This window comes from Gnatocerus cornutus, chromosome 1 (assembly GCF_029298725.1).
Source record: "Gnatocerus cornutus isolate USDA-ARS CGAHR chromosome 1, icGnaCorn1.1, whole genome shotgun sequence".
Lineage (NCBI taxonomy): Eukaryota > Metazoa > Arthropoda > Insecta > Coleoptera > Tenebrionidae > Gnatocerus > Gnatocerus cornutus.
The window spans coordinates 34,629,515-34,641,387 of NC_142233.1; positions in this window are offsets into that span (position 1 = coordinate 34,629,515).

The following is an 11,873-nucleotide window of genomic DNA, read 5'->3' on the forward strand; positions in this document are numbered from 1 at the left end:
GTTTAGTTGAATTTTCGGGCCAGAGTAAATATTATGGCCCAATTTCCCAAAAAACGTTAAGTGGGCTCTCATTACCCGCATGTGTTGTTTTTATCAACATTTTCCCTTAGTAGGCTTCCATTACCCTGGTTTCCCCTATTAATAGTTATTTATTTTGACTTTTGGTTTGAATTGGAAACGTCATTCCCTCATATGGGGGAATTTCATCAGCTGGGAAATAGGTTGGTAGCATCCCACTCAAATCAAACGATTGCAGATTAATTTAAATTCAAATGTGTTTCAGCAAATTTTGGTGGTATCTTTACTTAATTAGTTTACCTTTATTATTTTTTAAAGTCATTGGCCTCGAAATCGGCACACAAATTAACACAATTGACTTTTATGCAGCGATGCGAACTTGCAAAATAAAACCAGTTATTCGAAATGTCACGTTTGACTGCCTAGACATTCAAAAGGTGATTTTCTTGCCGCAAATGAGTATCACAAATCTCATGAAAAATGACAGAGGCGCACAAAATATTGTTTCTGCCTACTTCGGCAATTTTCTTGACTCTAACTACGAGTATATGAAAAAAAATAAATACTTTTTGTAAACAATTTTTAAAACTTGAAATTAAAGTAGCGCCTAAAATTTTAGTTTTATCAATTATAAAAAACAGTTCTGATTTTACGAAGATACAAATAAGTGAGATACAAAATTGTTGAATTTCATCCCAAACTCGCTAGCAAATTTTTTGACGTGACATTTTTTTCATGCATTACATTTGTAATTCTTTTTCATTTTTTTTATTGTTTTGTATTGATTATTAATTGTTATGGGTGTTTGTTATTGTTTTTGTTCTTTGTCATTCCACATTTAAATAAGCTGTTTTTGAGCTTATTTTAACTTTTCAAGTTTATTTTAAAACAAAAAGTAGTTTTTTTATGAAGCTGTTTTTGTAATTGTAGAAGTGAGTTTTATTATGCACAATTCAAAAGCATTAAAAATGATCGACAATTTTTTCGCGATTTTATTATTTGGATTAACCGTACAGCTCATCCATAAAAGACATCCTCCTAGCATCACTCGTCTATTTGTCTTAGCAAATAAAGTTGAGAGTTGTACGAACATGTCAGCACGCAATCAAAATCCCAATACGCCACAAAATTGCTTTCCCGTGTACTCTGTTTGATGGTAAATGTAGACAAGCTCCACATACCCATAACCATCGGCAATTCACAACCCAAGTAAATGGAAGTTGGACTCTGGGGTAGTTCATACTTGCATGTTTAATAATACGAAACGATGGTCCAACTAATTTCATACAATCCCGAGATGGTCATTCTCCCATTCAATTAGGTCAGAACATTCATGGGTTTTTGCACTTCTTGTGTCAACGAAAATAAGAGATTTTCAAAGCAATCGTTTCGCCCGAAGAACCCTTTAGCACTGTCTAATAACACCAATGGATGCACGTCGAAAGGATACTTCAAAATAATTGCGTGTGGTAAGCTTCCCAACTACGTGACCTGCGAATTGCTAACGGTACAGAAAATATTCCAATGGTGCGAAGAGGAGAGAGGAAAAGAGGTATTGTGTAAATTCGCGGTGGGAATGTTACCTTAACCCTGCGAGATTTAAGAGAAGGAATTTCTTAGGGTCTTTATTACATTTTAAATACATTCTCCTTCTTCACATGCTGAATACAACATGAAGCTGGTTAATCTCAATTACTCACCGGGGAACGGTTACGTGCTCGATAAAGATTATATAATATTTACAAAAGAAACCATTGTTTAGGGAAACATCGGAGCGGTTAAAATAAATCTTTATTAAAAATTCGTACAAACATCGTCATCCATCACTGGCATAATAGCTTTTTATTAACAGAACATTGGTCACGATAAAAATACAATTTTTAATTGTTTACATTTTTATATAAAAATTTAGAAATATGGAAAATTGGTAGATGCGTCGGGTACTACCTTAAAACAAAATGAGGTTCTCGAAAGAACTAATCTTTCCGACTCGTTTTGCGAAACAAACTGAAATTTTAATTAGAAACAATATAATAAAAATGTTACCTGAAGTTATTGCGAAAAAGACCCAAATGCTAACTTCACTCGTAAACAAAACACTTTATAACTTTAGGTGCATCACAACACTTTTGAAGAAACCACTGGCAAAGAATAAAAAAATCTAACTCAAAATAATGCAAATTTGAACAAATTTGCACTGTAAAACCAACATTTCTTTACCACGAATATTGTTAAATTGACAGGAACTCCGGATAAAGACGTTTTTTGCTACGATTTTTTAGCTAAGAAATTGTTCTTAGATTTTCCAAAAGTTAAAAGTTGCATTTTTTTAATTTATGACTAAATCTATGGCAAAATTTTAAAATCGATATCTCGCTTATTATAGAAGTACCTAAACTAGCGTTATTATAGCTTATTTTACGCAGAATTTTACGCAGATTCCAAATCTGATATTGGAATTCAGATCCGACAACAAATAACTGCGTTATGGCCGATCAAAGTTAAGGATAGTTGATTTTCATTTTTCTTCATTTTTCCTAATTTTTAAAGTTAAATACCACGGAAACTAAAATTAGAGATATTGAGATGCGGTTTGCGCCATTGTTTTTCTCGGCTAATTCTACGTTAGAAAAAGTGATCAAAAGCCCAAAATTCGATAGTCAATTTTTCGCGAAAAAAAATTTTGGCTCAATCGATGAAAACTTTTCAATTTTTTTTTTATTTTTGGCCATAACTCGTAAACTATTTGTCCAATCGATCTCAAATTTGGCAAGTAGATAGATCTTGCGCTCCTCTTTCGACTGATTTAAACATAAAGGTATCAACCGTCGTTTTCATCTTGAAAACATCCCAAAATGATCTTGTTAAAACAGTTTTTGGCCAATGCCTCGTTTATTAAGCAAATTAAACAAATTTTAGCTCACTTTACGCAGAATGGCGCGCTGAATTTAAACTCGCAAGAATTTTTATTTTTTGGCAACAAATAACAGTTATGAAAGTTTGAATTTTTAGGTTGTCGCCAGAGGGCCAAATTTTTGAAGGTTTGAAACAATTCGGGTGCAATATTCCGAAAACTATTACAAATATTAAGATGCGGTTTGCGCCATGGTTCTGCTCGCAATTTTTTACATAAAAAATAGTTCTTAGATCTGTCAAAAGTCGAAATTTGTAAATTTTTGCGAAAATTTATGACTAAAACTATGCCAAAGTTCTGACATCGATATCTCGCTTATTGTTTGGAGTAAACTTAAGTTATTATACATTAGTGTACGCAGAATTTTCTGCAGATTTCAAATCTAGAATTTAAATTTAGATCCGACAACAAATAACTGAGTTATGGCCGATCAAAGTTTCGGACAGTTGACTTTCATTTTTCCTAAGTTTTCCTAATTTTTAAAGTTAGATAATTTGGAAATTATTAGAGATATTGAGATGCGGCAAAAAATAATTCTTAGATTTTTCAATAGTCTAAAGTTGAAATTTTTCGCGAAAATTCATGCTCATGACAAATTTTGGCAAAGTTGCAAAATCAATATCTCTACATGAATATAACTTGAAACTAAATAATTTTTGGCTTTTAAACCTTTTAGAAGTTGTACTCTTCAAGTGAAAACGACATTTTGAAACGAAAACAAAAATCCAACTAATTTTATAGGTAGATTTTTTTCTCGAATTTTTAATGCTTCATATCTTCGAAACGACGAAAAGTAGGAAGATACGGTATTCGCTATTGTTTCCTACGCATTCCAATTAATGAAAAGCACAAAACTAACTGTTTGATTAGTCATTTCAAAAATATCACCATCACATCGTTTGAAGCAAACAACAACTTTTAATGGCAAAATCGACTAACTCTCTTAAATGTTAAACAAGTAACTAAGTGCGCAATTTTTTATGAGACGTCAAGCTGTCACCAATTTGTAAACGAAGTCGTTCAATCTGTAATTTGTCGTCTATTTTTCAAGCCATTCAGTGACAAGCGCAATAAAAATTGTAGCGCAAGTTTTGAAATGAGCACAATAAACCAAATTATTTTATTGCGCTCGTGTAATTCATTTTATGACGTAGAAGTTGAAATTGTTTTTCCTCCTCCACACATTAATAAGTTATGATGGGTCATAAATTAAAAAAGGTGCTCTCATACAAAATAGACGAAGAAATAGGTCAAGAGTATGACAAGCTTATATCATGAAGAAAATATTTATCGACAGGGTAAAGTGTTTCCTGGAAACTGTAATAATATATTTTACAACAGCAATCACACATTTCTACCAGTGTTTGATATTTATTGTGTAAATAACCGACAAAGCTTGTTTGTGTACCAATGCAATATTTACAAACGTGAAATTTAACAATCTTCGCGTAAAAAATGATTGTTAATAATGCGGCAGATGTGGATAATGGATTCTAAAAAGAAAAAATCGTAAATGGCATATTATCATCGCCTAAAAAGAGCTTATCGATATATTAAACAGTAACGAGATGAGAATTTTAAACAAGTTTTTGCTCGATAAATTTTATCTCAACTTAGTTTAGGACAACAGGTGCTTAGTGAAACAGTGAAAGAGCCCATTTAAGTTCACAATTAGACAGTCTAACACGACTTTACTATTTTGTTTTTATCAAATTTTGAAGCGCTTATTAATTATAGAACTGCGCCTAAAATCCTTGTAGATATATCCTAATAGGAGCTTTTTTTACTTAGCACGTAAGCCGGTAGAAAGCTCCTGAGGCAATTTCCCTTTCCGACAGTTTTTTCAGTATCAGTAGCCTCTCGTTACGCATTCTAATGTATAACATCATCCCAGTGGGACCCTGACGGACGTGACTTGAGCAAATTGCTCTAGAAAATTTGACTCCTTAATTTCGTTTTGATTGTGTGAAATGTCGCACTTTTAATTAGTTTGAAATTTACATTCTCTCTAAACGGAGCGCCCTAAAAATTATGATTTAAAAATGATACAATATGATAAAAATACGTAAAGTGTATTAAATCGTAGACTAATTAACCGGTGGAGGTTTAATCTCTTGATGTGCATCCCCCGGACGTCCGAGACCTTAATTGGTGGATGGCGGCGATTATAATATGACAAATTTATTAATTAAGATTAGCTCGTAATAAATTTACGCTACGTTGTGTATGTATCGGCTTAATTGCATTCTAATCTGGTTAAGGTGTCTCGTAATTAAACGCTCCATTTGAATATTAATTTTCACTCGCTGCGTAACTTGCGTATGTTTTGTAAACTTGTTTGACAGCACCGTCGCAGCTTCAACAAGGGAGTTATTTTATTCGCGATTCTAGCGAAGTGGTTTAGATGATTTATTCTAATTATAAGATGAATGACTATTTCGGCTAACTTGGCTGAATAGAATTTCAACAAGTTCGCATATTCGCAAGGAAATTTTGATGAGGCGCTAAATTCATTGCGAACGGAAAAATTCAATTGAGGGACCTTGTTCACAATGTGGCTATTGTTGTGTTTATGAAATCAATTTGTGTGATCTTTTGTTGTGGTGTAAGGCTATCCTGTTATCGGGAAGACGAATCGATTTCGTATCCATTTCCCAACAGCTTCGTCATTTTGATCTCAATACTTCGACCTCATTCATCATCGGATGTGTAACATACTGTTCCCAATAACATTGTAATTAAATAGACTCGCCGACTTGTCATTTTTCGCGATTTTATTACGGTGGGTATTAAGTCCCAAGTGTTTAAATAGTGTGAATAACAATACCCAATCCTTCTGTTATTGCTGCTTTACTAGCATTTTATGTCAGTCTTTTCAGTTCGAAATGAAAACCTCCGCCTCTTGTTTTAGAGTGGCTTCTATTTTGTTTTATTTCCTTGGATGTCATTTTTATCCCTTTCAATAGCTCAGTTCAACATAGTTCATCTCACACAATAGTGCTGGTTTATTTTATCTTGCAATAATTTTTATCTGATGTATCCGCATATATTCGCTCACAATAAAAGAAAGACGATAATGGCGGAACGTCATAATTCGTTGCACTCAATTCGAGAGATAACCAAATCTTTATTTTGCCCGATAAAATGAGTCATCTTTTTCCCAATATTATTTTATAACTTCTGAGGCAAATATATTGTTCAATATCAGTTTGTAATAAATAAAATGTTTAAAAATGCATAGATGAGCTGAAGCATTCTAAAAGGTCTAAATAATCTAAAATAAAAAGTGTACAAAAAAATAAATGAGAAATAAACAAATAATAAAATGAGACTTTCACAAATTCAGATGAAGAACTATTCTATGAAAATGAAATATTGGCGGCCAAAGATAAAATTAACTCTTAATTTTTTCTACGGTTTTTTGTATATCCGTTTTAAATATGGCAGCAAAAACAAATACCTTGTATCTATAATAATTCTAATTGTTGAGGATATTAAAATGCAATGTTTATTTGCGAATTAACGAATTTTTACCTAGAAACTCATCAATTTGTATAAATTTGCAAGATTCTGTTTTTTTTTTCTTGCTATGACGTGGTGCCCAAATGAGAGAATACAGGTGTGTCTTATATTTTTTCTTTGTTAATTGTAATAGAATTTGCAATGGGCTCAGAAACCATGAAAGGCGCAGCCTCTCTGATTTATGAAGTTTCTGCGTAGTACTGTTAAAGCCTGTTGGTTCTATAATTTATTTTCTTTTAAACCTTTTTTTTTTCATTTTAAAATTTTCAGAAAAATCTACATTTTGCCATGCTTAATTATTTGTATCCAAGTTTCAAAAATCAATAAACACAACACAAAATATGAAGTTATCTTAAAACTTTCTTTGCTAAATGTTAAATGACAAAATACAATAGCGAGATCCACGAAAAAGGCGAGATCTACAGAATTCCGAGAGCCATCTAGTCTAGTATAAAAAGTGTAGAAAAAAAAAAGAAAAAAAACAAATAAACTAAACAATAAAAAGATACTCTAAGAAATCTAAATGAAAAATTCTATGGAAATGACATATTGGCGGCCAAAGATAAAAACAAAAGATTAAAACAAACTCTCAATTTCCATTTCCAAGCGCGAAAAATTTAGTCCGATATTTCAGCCAGCACTCCAAGAAAACTAAAACCAATTTCCTCCTTACCGAAACTTTGTCTAAATTTCCGGGGCAGCATTACCCAATGATACATGCTACTAACACGGGAATAAATCCTTATTAAGTACTTTAGTTTTTCTGCCCCACTTTATGTGTTTCCTTAAGTTTACTTTGGTAAAAGATACTTGGATGTTTGTGGTTTTCTGCATTTATACTTTACACTTTGTAGTAAAGTAAATTATAGCCTAGGTACGTAAACTTTCGAGTCTCTAAGAGATGTCGACATGTAAGATTAAACCAGACCAGCTTACAAACATGTAAATTTCCCGAAACGTACGTGTTTTATGAAAACGAATGTTAAAGCCATCCCGGAGAAAAACTATTAGAAAAGTTATTGTACATTAAACCGGCTAAATTCAGAAATTTTAAAGCACATGTTTACATGGCGTGGATGAGTTACGACCTGCAGGTTACAAAGTAGAAAATGTAAACGCTCCCGACTATTTTCCTTCCGTCCCGCAGCAATATAAAGAAATTAATTTGAAATGGAATTGAATTGCATTCCGTTTGACAGCGACATCAATTAAAGGCACAGAGAATTGAATTTTTATCTTAGTAATTTGAGACAGGAAAGCGGAAGCTTTTCTTGTTAATGGTTATGGACTTTATTACGGAAAGTATCAAAACAGATGGTGTAAGTAGCCGAGATTATGTAAATTAAGTGGTACTTAAAAGAGTGTATTTTCCCGGCATATTCGTAGTGGGATAAACCAGAAAAATCCACTAAAATCAGTGTACACTAAAAGGAGTTGTTTAATTTTATGATGTCTGCAAGTTCTCAAACGCAGCAGGGCGCAAATTTACACCGAAATATAATTCATTGCCTCATAAATAACACATGACTAACTAGTTAAATTCCGGAATAGTCCCCGGAGCTCACGCATGCCACGAGACCGCATCTGTCGTTTTATGGTCCATACATCCAGCGACCAAAGTGCCCGTTCTTCCTGTTCTTGTCCCAAATTTCCCAAGATTACATCGTGAGGATCTTTTACTTTCGGCGAAGCAGCGCATTATGCTGCTTTTACCAACATTGCATAGCAACAAGTCTAATTTCAGGAATGTTTCTGTTAACTTTTCCTACTGATTCGCGCCAAGGAAAAAACCTATTGAATCTGTGAAATTTATGAAGTTATTCCCCCATTTCCGAAGAAATCTGAAGTGTGCGATTGAGAATATTGAGATAAGTTCGACGTGATATGGTTGTTAGGAGCTTAACTTTATCCTATTGTATAATGCGGCAGTCAATAATGCTGCCTGTCATTTTATAGGATTTTCGGGGGAATTGATAGATAAGATAGTTGCAAGCATGACGATTCCTTTTTCAGAAATATTAAAATTCAACTAAATTTATAGTCGCGAAGCTTTCGCATAAATTTGTAGTAAACAAAGAAGAATTTACATGTTACAATACGACGCAATTTTAAATTTTGGTTAGTTTCCTGTCGAAACTTGCTCCTAAGATTTACTTTCAAGTATCATGGAGTTAATCAGACAGTTGAGGACGAAATAATGTATGAAAAGCAATTTCCTTGTGACATGGTGAAAGATTTATTAACTATTTTGCATAATAAACAAATATATTGCGGAATTATGTATATGCGGCGGTTTTGTAAAAAATGTAGCTAAGAGTTGTTAAGCAGCCCTGCTAAATCATGCGCGGTCATACGATATAATAAGGTAGTGGCAATAGTTATGTTATGAGGGATCAAAGTTTTGGATCCTATTGAATTTTGAATTGAAAATTTTTTCAAAGCTCAATATTTTCTCATCAGTCAACAAATAACTGGGTTAGAGAGGTTTGAAATTTTGGGTTGTCGCCAGAGAGCCAAAATTTAGGAGGTTTGAAAACGATTTTGCTCGATACCTCCAGAATTTTCGCTAATATAAAAACAACCCTTTTCAAAATCGACTTTTTCGCAATTTTTTCGACTCAATCGATAAAAAATTTCTTTTCTTCTTTTCGTTTTTCGATCGCCTCGAGCTGCTCTTCCGATCGATATATAATTCAATACTACTAAACACAGTTTTCGCCCCAAAACAGCGTCTTGAAAATGACCCTAAAATCACCCTCTGAAAATGTAATTCGATCGATATCTCAGTTATTTGTGGAGGAAATTTGAGCTATATGAGCTCATTTTACGCAGAATTTTGCGCTGAATCCACAACCACCCTTGTTTTTCTCGTCAGTCAACAAATAACTAACTTAGAGGCGTTTAAAATTTCGGTTAGTCGCCAAAGGGACAAAAGTTTAAGCTCCGGAAACAAATTTTTCTGATATCTCCGAAATTATGGCGAATATAAAAAAACCGTTTTTGAAATCGTTTTTCTCGCAATGTTTTACCTAACAAATCGATCTTAGATAGTACAAATTCAAAATTTTATTTTTTTTAATGAAGAAGTTAGCTGCCTTTTAGTCTCTAATGTAGACTCGGTCGCTACCTCGCTTATTTATGAAGCAATATTATTAGCAATGGTATTGGTGCTCATTTTTGAATCCAAAAAGGTAAGATTCGTTAAGATCGGCCCAGAAATAACTGAGTGATGAGCGATCAAAGTTTCGGATATTGAATTTTGAGTTGGAAAATTTTCAAAGCTGAATTTCTCCGAAACTGAGTAGAATCCAAATAGGTAAGAATTGTTAAGATTTGTCTACAAATAACTGAGTTATGTTATAAGTAATAAAGCCGGCTTATACAATAATTTAATTGATTTAACTTAATCTCGCAACTAATTTGACGATTCGTGACATTTGATTGGCGGAAAAACGATCTTATGTCACTTTAACATGATGTTAAGTATTTAATCAAAATTAAAGATTTAACGTAGCTTTTGTAAACCGGCCCATAATGTTATAAATTCAAAGATTTTCTTGTTTATAAATATTAGACCCGCTAATGCTTTTATTAAAATTAATAATATCCTAAGTAGAAACAATTGTAGAGCTAAAATATTTACGACACGACGATTGAATTGTTTGCAAAGCTCCCCTTTAAAACTTGCGAAAAGTTGTACAATTTTGCTACTTTTATTTATCTTAACTCGCTCGTGTAGAACAAAATGAATAAAACAACGCCGAGTTTAAAATTCTTGTCATTTTAAGAGCTGTGTGATTAATGCTATTTCTTTTTTTGACAACATCTTGCCCCTTCGAGTCGCCAGTATTATTTCCCCAAAAATGTATTTGAAATCAGCTTAAATGTACTGAATGTTTTGCGACCAAAAAGGGTTCTGCGAGCAAAACACGAGCGAAAGGATGGAACGTCATGTGGTTCAAACGAAAGCGCAAAAAGTTCAAACTTGCAGCTCGTTATTTCGATACCCGATCTCTGCAGCTAGTTTTATTAAATTTTCGTTGAAAAACTATTTCTACCTAATAAAATAACGCAACAAAAAGTGAATATTAGCGAGTTTTTTAAGCCACGGGGAAAAACTGTTGTCGTGTTTATTGTGCTTTTCCCAAGTAAACACGCTTTTACTTTTAAAGCAAAATTGTGTAGTTGATAAACGGTGTAGATGAAAAGATAACAGAAATTTAAATTATTCTATTAAACTAACACTAGCCGGTTTTGATAAAAATAATTAAATTTGTTGCTCGGGTTTCTCGTAGATTGTTGGAAACTTCCTCTATGCACGTGAAATTCTAGTTTAGAGTCGCTAAGCTACAATTTAATCGATACTTGTCGCGAGTATCAAAACCTTTGATTTAAGCGAATATAAAAACGTCAATAAAGTTCTGCTTCGCGGCAATAAAAAGTAATTTTTACATTGGTGAAATCGTAAACTTGTCGGATTACAAGATGTTTCCAGCATAGTAAATTTGAATTAAATTTAATTTGTAAACATAGCGGATCAAAAATTCCCCTCAAATAAATTAATCACGTATTTAATTATGTCATCTGTTGTAAATTGAAAATCATTACATTAGCGAACGTGTCTCGAGCATTATCACGTTTCTCGTTTCGCCCATTCTCAGCCTCATTCAGGGTGTACCTAGATTGAACGTTCTTACCGCCATTTTATCACGTGCTTTTGACATACACTAGATGAATATCAACGCTAAAAATATTCATTGTTGTAATGTTATTAACGAAGTTTCTTTCCAATTTGTCTCAACTCCGGTGGCCCAACAAAATTCATACATAATTTATAGATTTCGACAGCCTTTCTGCAGATTGCTTCTGTGAATTTTTTCAAAACCCGTAATTCGTGCGATATTGTAAATGACGCTGCCATATTGCCGCTGGTTGTTCTTTGGATGCTTGCCAGATTAGGTTTTTGTTGATGTGAGAGATCAAAATTTTCATGTATGTAGTGTGTTCTCTCTTTTGCTGGAGGCCAAACTTTCATTAATATTTATGTTATGAAGAAAACGCTATATCATCGCCAACATTACTGCTCACAAGAACTTGCATTATAATTTTAATTGAAATGCCAAAGAAGCTAGTAATGAGTAAAGCAGCAGCATGCAACTTTTGTAATAAGTGAGATCCTTTGTATTATGCCCGTTTTGAAATGTTTTGCAAATGTATGTCAGTGCCAAGACAATGAAACCTTATTTAATTCAACTGCTCAATTTTGCTTCGCTGCGCAAAAACCGTACATAAAATGGTGGATGCGCCGGGAAAATTGTCACAAAAATTTGGTTAACACCTAAACCTTCTCACTTTCTTTTATTCTGGTAATTGATGGACTCATGAAACAAAACAAAATTCTTGATAACAAGATTAATGC